Raw genomic sequence first — 10996 nt, forward strand, 5'->3', positions numbered from 1 at the left:
CTCAAGTGTTGTTCTTCCCTATGCCTGTCATGGAGTATGTTGCCATTTCTCTCCCCTGGATTTCTTTAGACTTGTCTTGTCCTTTCATTTCCCTCAAGCAGATGGGAGTCTCCCCAGTAAAGACTGAGCATTTTCCCTGTCTGCTCACAGGGATGGTCTGAGTTCTCTGCACTAGAGAAACTGCTAGATAATATTAATAAATGTTTGTTGTTTTAAGCCCCTCACTTTGGTATGATTTGCTGTGTGGCAAGAGATAATCAATACATATTGATTCTGTGATTGGATATCACTGTTAACCAGCTTCACTTTGTTCACACAAGGAGTAAGCATGTGCTTTCTATGTATAGCAAAACCTCCAATTGACACAAAATATAGGTATGACAGAGGCCTTGGTGGTACTTCTAGAAGCCTCCTTATGATCAGCATTGGTTTTGTACACAGCATCCTTAGATATGGTCCTTTAACCAATTCATAACCCACTTCCCTGTAAGAGAAAGGCTTGGCAAGAAGACTTGAATGATGCCATGATGAACTGCAAGACTTCCACAAGCCCAGAGGGATGGCAGGTAGGAGCATATTCAATGCAGACAGACAGAGTCCTGTATAAAGGTCAGATTCAAGGGACAATGGAGAGATGGTTGGACTGTGGGCTTTGTGGAGGGAATGATTATGTTTGTCTTGTTCACTGTCTCCACCCCTGGTCTGGCAAATAATGTCTGGGAACACAAAAACCAATAATGTAAGTTTCCTACATTAAAAGCCTCATAGTCTAACTGGAGAGCCCAAAGTGTGTGTGTGTGTGTGTGTAGTGATACAAGAAGAAAGAGTAAACAATGGCCTGCAGAGAATCAAGGGACTAACTACATATGTTTGTGTGTGTGAGCTGTGCAAGGATTGAAGAGTGTCAGGGGAAGCTCCATCCAAAAGGTGATGGTCAAACTGAATCGTAATGGGAGAAAACTAGAAATTCACTAGGTAGATAAGATCACTAGGCAGCTCTGGAGACATGAAATAGCATGGTGCGCTTAGGGGAGAGTAAGTAATTAATTTGGTCAAAGCATAGATTATATTTATGTGATGAAAGCAAAGATGGAAAGACAGCATAAAGGGAATGATAAGGGATGAGCTGGAAAAGTAGGCAAGACTCTCTGGATCTTGAAGGATGCTGGTGTAGAGGGGTCAAAATTTATCTCATAGGTGATGGAGAAACATGGAAGGATTTTAAACAGAAGAGGTATACATTCTGATTTATAATTTTGAAAGATAGCTTATGGAGAATATTGGTGATTGGAGGCAGGAAGGTTGACTGGGAGGCTACTGCAGAAGTCTAAGCAAACGTGGGTAAACTGTGATGACAGGCAGCATGGAAGGGGAGAGGATCAACAACAGATCTTTGGGAATATGAATGGACTAGGCCTGCAAGTGATGGGAGGTGGTGGATGACTATAGACATGAAAGAGGCGAAATTAGTCTGAAGTTTCTCGCTCAGGCACTTGGTTGAAATAATTTTATATGTAGTAGAGCTATATATGTTTCCCCCATGGCTCAGTGGTAAAGAATCTGCCTGCAGTGCAAGAGACATGGGAGACGTTTGATCCCTGGGTCAGGAAGATTCCCCTGGAGGAGGAAATGGCAACCCGCTCCAGTATCCTTCATGGTAAATAAATTCCGTGCACAGAGCAGCCCAGTAGGCTACAGTCCATGGGGTCATAAAGACACACAGCTGAGGGACTGGGCACAGCACAGCAGCAGAGCTGTATGTGTGATGAGCTTTGTGCTGTGTAAGCAAAAGATCAGTGTTAATAGTACGATTAGATGTATCTATCAAGCTGCTACACAGGACTCAAAAGAGGGTGTGAAGAAGAGAAGAGATCACATAACGGTGGAGAATAGTTAAGTATGAAGCTGGATGCTGGTGGCATGAAGGACAGTCCAGGGTCTTCTAGTGGGAAGGCCAACCAAAAATAGCTCTCTGGGCTGTTCTGGCTGAACTGGCGGGCCACATGCTCTGGCGAGCTGTGGGTGCCATCCCTGTGAAGAGGGTGGATCCCCAGATGACCCTGGCCTATAGTTAGCTCACACAATCAGCTGTGGCTGGCTTCCAAAGTAGCAGCGACAGCAGCTGACAGGTTTGGAAATATATTTTCTTCTCTGTCAAGAAAAAGTGCTCATAAGGAATACATTTCCCAAATGGCTACTCTTTCTGGTTTGACCTAAGGGGTTCTATGGCGGAAAATACGCCCATGGTTTCTGTAAAGCCATTTAAAAAATTAATCACTTCTCTCTTGAGTCAAAAATACCCTGAACCTCTTGAGTAACTTAGGAGAATTCATTGTAAGTTCTATCCCTGGAAAATAGGTCAAAGAAATGCTTGCTGGCATGCTTTAGTTCTTACTGAACACCTCCCTGCTCTGCATAGCCCAATAAACGTAAATTAGAATATAAGAATTCTAAGGAAAGGAATCTAAGCTTAATAGAGTAGAAGTCAATGTCCTCTTTTGGGATCTGAAGTTGGATTACAAGAATCTAGCTTTGAGACTCTCAGCTGAAAAAGTTTTGGCAATCACTTAAAGTTCATGTCAAAACATCTGGTGGTAAGTTTGCTTTAGAGTATGCTAACTGGGGATAATATTTCAAGACTGCAATAATGTTTTTTGTTTGTAAATTGAGCTTTAGTTTCTGTACTTCATCCAGGAAACACTAGAGGGTGTACATCAGATAGAGGAAAACAGCTGCCCTGAGAATGAACAGGAATGAAGAGGAGAGATGGCTTGGGAAGGAAGGTATTTCTACACTTCACTGAGACACAGAATTTTACTTCGGTAGACACTAATCTTTATGCTATCAAAAAGCGACTTGATGTTTGAAACCCAGACTCGAGAACTTTAATGATGATCTGCTGAGCCTGTTCAGAATCCAAAACTGTAAGGAACCACCATTACTCTCTGACCAGAATGTATATTCTGTTCATTTTGGACATCTTGAAAGCCAATATGATACAGCTCTATCTGTGAGTCTTTAATTTTAGAGGAAACGCTATTTGGATTTTCACAGATACTGGATTTTTTTTACAGCACTGATACTCATATCCCCAAGTGCTTGAAGTGAATAGTAACGATACAAAAGTGAATAGTAATGACACCAGGCATTTTCAGGCACTTGTGGGAATAAAACGTGCTCTTTGAAGATATGCTAGATTGGAGGCTTTCCCCTCTTCATTTCATCCATAGTTTTCATGAATTAACTCTACATGTAAACACCATTCTACAATGCTGAAACACTGGAGTTAACCGGCCACCACAACGCGGTGCACATGTCAGTAAGAACTGCTATTTCTCTTGCTTAAATTTCCAGTTCCATAGTTGCTTTGTACCTCTTGCAGATGCCAGAAGAGCTAGTGAGGGCTAGAGTCAAATCACCTATTTTAAAAACAATGTTAACAACTAATTACTCTAATCGGAAACAAATATCTTAAGCTTCTGAAGAGACAAATCAACTGAATGTTATAATATTTTAATGAATGATGAACTGATAATTCTATGAAATCTCGTCCTTAAACCATAGCAGACTCCTGAAGCACAACTGTTGAAAAGCGTGTGTGAATTCCAATATAAGAAACTTCACAATAAAGCATGCTAAGTTAAGAAGGACCTGCCCTTTAACAAACCATGGGGTCAGCCTTACCTGGACGTTAATATCAGGAGAATAGAAATAACATTATGAACTTTCGAAGGCAGCGTCTGCTCGAAACGATCAAGTACACTGACAGGGACAGTTTGGCTCCGGAATTTGGGGTTGGCTTTTGTTAGTCATGCATTATCCTACTTACCTCTGAGGACAGACCTTTAAATTTCAGAAAGTGTTGAGATGCATTACTGTACCCGTAATCAAAAGTCTTTGGCAGAAATATCATTTATCCTTGTGGTAATGAACAGATTTATAACATTCTGGTGTCACCATTCCTGAAAAAGCACTTTGGTTTGAATGCTTCTTCCACAAACATAGTGAATCGTTCACGAAGGCACATGGGTGTAGAACGCTACGGAGAGATATTGCTGGTGAGTGACAGAACGTCTGGTTGATTTACAGGAAACCCCAAGTGTGCGTATGAATAGGTTAGGTTTAGATTGACGAGCAAATGTGTAACCAGACTTCTGGCTGACAAATGGCAGAGCTATGCCAGCACATTAGCCTCTCTGGAGAGAGACCAAAAGTAAGGCAGGAGGATCAAGTTCATTCCATAAAGGATATTCAAACCTCATGGATGGCAGCGTGGCTGAGATATTAAGCACATATAGATTTTAATGCCCCAAAATAGAACCGGGCAAATTTAGAGTTGAACTGGCATCCAAGCTGAAGACCAAACTCCTATCAAATTTCCCTGTATTGACTCACAGACATAGAGACCAGACTTGTGGTTGCTAAGGGGGTAGGCAGATGGAGGAGGAGAGGATTGGAAGTTTGGGGTTAGCAGATACAATCTATTATATATGGAATAGATAAACAATAAGGTTCTACTACATAGCACAGGGAGCTATATTCAATATCCTGTAATAAACCATAATGGAAAATGGAAAAGAATATATAAACCACTTTTCTGTACACCAGAAGATAACACAGCATTGTAAATCCACTATGCTTCAATAAAAAATAAACTAAAAATTTTTTCTATATTGTGTATATTTATATTTACACTCCTTCAGAAAGATGGTGGTATTTTTCAAGATGAGTCATATTTTATTGGCAGGCTTAGTTTAAAGTGGCTAGCCTCTAGAAATGGCTGGTTTGGGTAAACTAGAAAATAGAAACTGATGAATTAGTATCACAAATGGTGCCAAGCACTAAATGGTTTAGATTGGATTTGATTTATTCTGATTGGGCACAAAAGAGTTCAGACATAGCCATACAGCTCTTGTGAAGAAGGATGAAGCATCTGGACCACATTCTTCCTCCGTAGCTGAGCTGACTATGCAGGGCTTTGGGTCTGCTTTCAAGAACAGCAGTAAGATTGTAGGGGCAGATCCTGTTCATTGAGTCCCTGTGGCCTGTCCAGCACTTGAGGTCATTATATCATTTAATTCTTCCCACCCCACTGTGGGGCCGGGTTTATGATCTGGCTTTATAGATGAGCCTGACATTCAGAGAGATGACTTGCCCAGGGTCACACACTAGCCAGTGACAGTTCAGATTTAGACTCTGGTCTGACTCCAAAGCACTTGCCATCATGCTACACCACTTCCTGAATGTCTGAAGAACAGTTCTGGTGACGGTCCGGCAGATCACAAGCCCTGTCATATCTGTGTAGAAGCCAGATACAATGGACATGAACTTGAGAAAACTCCGGGAGGTGGTGAGGGACAGGAAAGCCTGGTGTGCTGTAGTCCATGCGGTTGCGAAGAGTTGGACATGACTTGGCAACTGAAGAACAACAGAGCTGCAGAGAGCCAGGGGACTTGGAGCTGAATTCTTGACTCCATCATTTCCTGGCTGTGTGATCTCAAAAAAACTTCTAACCTCTCTAAACTGTCTCCTGTGTGTATCTTGTGGGTGGTGGAATATCAGGACTCTTCATTTCTAACCCTCTGTGATCCCATGAGCCTTCAAGGGGCTTTTCCTTCCCTATAATTGAGGTCAATGTTCATTCTTTTGCTCTTTAGGTAAGCTCAGGTGTGAGGAAACATTTCTATTTGAAATTCAAGGACTGAGTTAATTTCTGCCCTAGAGATGTTATTCCTTCTCTGCAAAAGTCATTTCCTCTGTGGGTTGCCCCAACACAGGCTAGCATCCATTTCCCAAGTGGACAACTCCACTGTATGCTGAGTGTGGTGCTGTTTCCAAGGGAGGCATAGAGAGGCCTGTAGGACATGCTAGAAACCCAAAATGATACTTTATAATGTTATTACAAAGGAAAACCACTAGAGATGTCTCTCATCTGAAGGCAATAAATATGACTCCCTGTGGGTCAGAGAACCAAATACTCATGGAGTTGCCCCTTTTGGATACTTTTCTTCTATTTCTATAAATTAATGAGGTTTTATTTATTGTATCCCCTCCTTATGCTTAACTCACAATGATAATGCTGATGAACTTTCACTGAAATCTGCTGTCTACAATGAAAACGTCCCTGCACACTCCTTGTTGGGCTTTCACCCATTACCCTGTTGATAGAAACATACACACTAGCTCCCCTGCCATGAGCAGCCACCACTCGCTGCTCACTGCTTGGGATTCTTCAGGCTCAAGTGACATAAGCCCGGCTGTATGTGGGGAGCAATGCTGGAAAATTCCTTTGATGTTGTGCCTTGTGACACTCAATGACTAAATCTAAGCTTTTGCTATTTGACCAAATGCCAAATGTGCTAGATCCTGAATGTCTATGATCTTACAGATGGCTGGGTGAAAAAATAAGAATAGACCATCAGAAAAAAGTATTTCAAAACTATTTTGCAGTGCTAATTAAGGTGAACTTTGATTAATTGGAGAGTTGGTTGAAACAAGTATTCTAGGTAATTAGGAGCTAAGGCATAACGCTTAAGAAATTCACTTACTATATACAGTGTCATATATGTATAAGGTATTAGGAATGCAAAAAGGGGCAAAAGTTCATATAGTGGTTTTATTCAAAGCATCTTCTGGTTTTATTGTACCCATTATTGTTGGAAATCTTGTCCTATTTTTTTCCAGTCCTTTTTAATGCTTATTTTTCTTGGTACAAATGATTCTGCATATAATCACACAAAATGTGTATTTTGAATCCATTTCTATTCGTTTAACACTTTAAGAATTTAAGCATCTTCTAAGCATCTAAATTTCATTATTCACTTAAAATTTAGGTTGTTTCCACTTGCTTTCCATGACAAAAATATACTATGAAAAAAATACCTTTACACATGAAGATTCCCCTGCCCTTTTTTTATATTTTCAATGACAAACTCATATGTGGAATAATTGGATCAAAGAAGATAGCGTTACCTACTCAGTGTCATCAGTATGCATTGCACCTACTTTCCAAAGGAGCTATACCAATCAATGCTTGCATATACCAATCTATGCTTGCATATACCAATCAATGCTTGCATATACCAATCTATGCTTGCATATACCAATCTATGCTTGCATATACCAATCTATGCTTGCATATACCAACCAATGCTTGCATTGTTTGACTTTAAGTCTCTCCTTACTATCTCCATAGTTATTGAGCTTCTATTTGTTCACATTTTTTGCCTTATAACAGGAAAAATACTTCTGAATAAAAATAAATGTAACACCCATTATGTACTGAATTCACATAATAACCTTGTAAAGTCAACAGCTACAGATGAACAGGTACCAGGAAAGATTAAGTGGCTTGCCAAGTGAGTACAATATTATCAGAGCTGGAACTTGATCTTGCCTCTTTTGAGTATAGACCTATTGTGTGCTTCATTCTACTACAACTGCCCCTTAAACAACCATGTAGGTCTGGGCTAATGCGACCTCCAAGAGAAGCTTGGAGAGGCTCCATGGTTGGTGTGTATAACGATGGAATTGATTCCAAATGGCTTTGTTCCCTAAAAAACAAAACATTATCTGAAACAAAGTGAGGTTTTGACTAATTTCCGCGTGCTGTTTCACCCTCCCACATGCACATTAAAGAGATTAAACAAGAAGAAGAATGTTTTCAATAGTGCCCAAGTGTTGGAGTATTTTAACTAAACTCAGATATACATGAGTAACACAGTGGAAGTTGTTCATGTGTATATGAGACAGAACGTGGCCTTTTGACTTCTGTCTATTAAACACAAGAAAATTTACAGTTAAAATTCCACTCTTAGCTCTCCAGCCAAGATAGGTATGACCCTGGCCACAAAACATGAAGGACAAGGCTGCCACAAGGCCCAGGAATCTGTTTGCATCATAGAGTAGGGCAGGCAAATCTCAGTAAATCAAGGTCTCACCTTCATTCTTCAAAAAGCCTGCTGGATGAAAGTGTGTGCTTCATCCTTTAACGTGAGAAATCTTGTTTTGCTGGAGCATGGTGTGTGGAGAAAATGACAAATGCTTCCTGGTAGGAGGGAGTTTGGATGCCCCAGGTACCCACTGGGAAAGTCATCTGGGAAAAATAATTTGGGATCATGTGACCTTTTTATTCTTTGCAGGAGTGAAAAGAAGGAAAACCTGGTTGGGAGGCCATAGTCATGGAACATGGCAGTGTCTGCCAGCCTTGCTTGGCTCCACCGAGTGTGGCTCTGGGCAGAGTACTTGCGTTTTGATTCAGCCAGAGGTTCCTGGGTTTAGAAGGTCCCCTGTGAGTGGAGCAGGAGGCTGAATAGTGAAGTTTAGCAAAACTCAGGAATGAGCTCACCTCATTTAGATTGCAAAATCCCATTAATTTCTACTCAGACCACAACTGAATGGACTTTAAAAACAAAGCTCAGGAACTTCCCCAGTGGTCTAGTGGTTGGAATTTGCTTTCCAATGCAGGGGATGTGGGTTTGACCCTTGGTCAGGGAACTAAGATCCCACATACCAGAGGGCAACAAGAGAAGCCCCCAGGCCACAACGAAGACCCAGTGCAGTAAAAAAAAAAATGTTTTTAATAAACTAAAAATTAAAAAATACATTTAAAAGATGACAACAAATTCCCAGTATCTAAGTCACAAAGCTAGCAACTCTGAATGTGGGTAGCAGAAAGAATATCTTGTCACCATCATAGACTCCTTTGGATAATTGCAAAGAAGGATGGCTTCTTCAAGCATTCAGATAATCTCCTCTAGGGGCTTCTCTAGGGAGATGAAGCTGGTTGGTGCATCTTTCAGTGCTGAGAAGGCGATTTAGAATCACAGCTGGTAAAGAATCTGCCTGCAATGCAGGAGACTTCAATTCCTGGGTCAGGAAGATCCCCCAGAGAAGGCAACCAACTACCCACTCCAGTATTCTGGCCTGGAGAATTCCATGGACAGAGAAGCCTGGGGACTACAGTCCTTAAGGTCTCAAAGAGTCAGACACGACTGAGCGACTTGCACTCAGTGTCTTTAAGGAGAAAAGCTGGGAACAGCAGGATGCCTTTGTAGGAATGCAGAGAAATGAACAGCTCTCCGGGTCCCAGGTTCCGTGACCAGATTTTAATTTTAATCAGTGAGGAATCCTGAAAAAAAAACAATAACAGAAAACAGCTGGGAAGCAGCATTGATTTCAAAGTCACGACAGTGACATTCACTCCATCAACGTATTTTCATAGCCCCTGCCTGAAAGACCAGGTAATGAATATGCATATCATCCAGAGCTCTGCCTGGAGCTGGGTTCTTGTTTTGTTGGTGGCATTTAAGAGAAGGCGTGCTGAGCTGAGTGCCAGGGGCATTTTCCTGTAGTCTACTCTAAACGGCTATTTTCTCTGACGTGACTAGGGTGTTTTCTGTCACCTCCAAATATTAAACAGTATGATAGCATTGTTTCCAAGGTTTGTGGCCTCTGTGACAGTCAAGCGTGCAGGAAGATGCAGGCGGGGGTTGGAGGAGAGGATTGACTGCTTCCCCCCGGGGCCAGGCCAGAAGGCGGAACCGGAGAGGAGCCACTCTCCTGTCTCTTGTTTTATTTGGAAGGCTTTCCTCTGCGTTTTTACTACTGGGTGGTCCTTGGGCCTCCCACCACATTCCAAATATTTCCAACCTCTCTGAGCAGCGCAGCTCTTCCTTAGGAGCTGAGCCCCTGGCTCGGGCGGGAGGCTGGGTGGCACTGGCGGGCCCTCAGGCACAGCATTCCTGTTTTGTGCTCTTCCCCTTGTCTGGTTTTGAAGTCAGTTGGAACAAGAGAGAATTGTGAGCCTGAAGTTCTAAGATTTCGGGTACAGTGGGTTTTTCTTTTGCAGCTCTTTATGCTGGAATGCTCAGTGGTCTCCAACTTTTTGGATGACTCACCTGAATCAGTAAAAGACATTAAGCAGATTCTCCCAATACTGTTTTTTATTTATGGCTAGGCATGTACCATTGAACTAATACCCTGTTTCTTAAAAACACACAGAGAATGCTTCTTAAAGTGAAATAATATTAAATTCTTTGTTTTCTTGATGGCACAAAAATCCTTTTCCCCCTTCCTTTGCTATTAATGGGTTTCTCAAGTGGCACTGGAGAAGGCAATGGCACCCCACTCCAGTACTCTTGCATGGCAAATCCCATGGACGGAGGAGCCTGGTAGGCTGCAGTCCATGGGGTCGCTAGGAGTTGGACACGACTGAGCGACTTCACTTTCACTTTTCACTTTCCTGCGTTGGAGAAGGAAATGGCAACCCACTCCAGCGTTCTTGCCTGGAGAGTCCCAGGGACGGGGGAGCCTGGTGGGCTGCCGTCTCTGGGGTCGCACAGAGTTGGACACGACTGAAGTGACTTAGCAGCAGCAGCAAGTGGCACTAGTGGGAAAGAACACATCTGCCAACACTGGAGAGGTAACATCGGTGGGTTCCATCTCTGGGTTGGGAAGATCTCCTGGAGGAGGGCAAGGCAACCCACTCCAGTACTCTTGTCTGGAGAATCCCATGGACAGAGGAACCTGGCAGGATACAGTCCACAGGCTCACAAGAGTCCGACATGACTGAAGCGACTTAGCACACATGCATGCTGTTAACATTGTATGCTCATTTTATATTTCTATGCCTCACTTGAAAAGCTTATGTTACCACTTGGTGATTTGAGTCACATCATCTAAGCACAGTTTATTCTGATATTTGGTTAGTGACTATTATATCTAAAAGCAATGCATCAAAGATGTGCAAGAAATGAATTGTCTGTAATGACTCCATCCTGACAGGTTTTGGAGCACATCTACTAACTAGGCAAAGATTCTACTGGAAGTTTATTAAAAATTTTCCATCTTTTTTTTTTGGCTTCAACCAATTGCTCTCATAATCTAGTGAAAAAGTACTCTCCATTGCCCAAACCTAGAGAAAGGGACAAGGCAAGGAAGCCTTGTTGAAGCACCATTTTGTAGATAGATCGATCAATAGATAGAGATATGTTCA

The 10996-nt window shown here is 42.0% G+C and overlaps 1 protein-coding gene across 2 annotated transcripts in view; it reads right to left on the reverse strand.

Moving 5' to 3' along the window:
• The window catches only part of ITGB6 (integrin subunit beta 6), a 149852-nt gene extending 145747 nt beyond the window's left edge, over positions 1 to 4105 (reverse strand). For both annotated transcript variants that reach the window (XM_086355658.1, XM_086355651.1), the window contains exon 1: positions 3830 to 4105. The gene's annotated coding sequence lies outside the window, so the exon portion shown is untranslated. The remainder of the gene's footprint in view (positions 1 to 3829) is intronic.
• Positions 4106 to 10996: the final 6891 nt, after the last annotated feature.

This window comes from Bos grunniens, chromosome 2, assembly GCF_055505025.1.
Source record: "Bos grunniens cultivar Pamir isolate PY7600 chromosome 2, Bosgru_T2T1.0, whole genome shotgun sequence".
Classification (NCBI taxonomy): domain Eukaryota; kingdom Metazoa; phylum Chordata; class Mammalia; order Artiodactyla; family Bovidae; genus Bos; species Bos grunniens.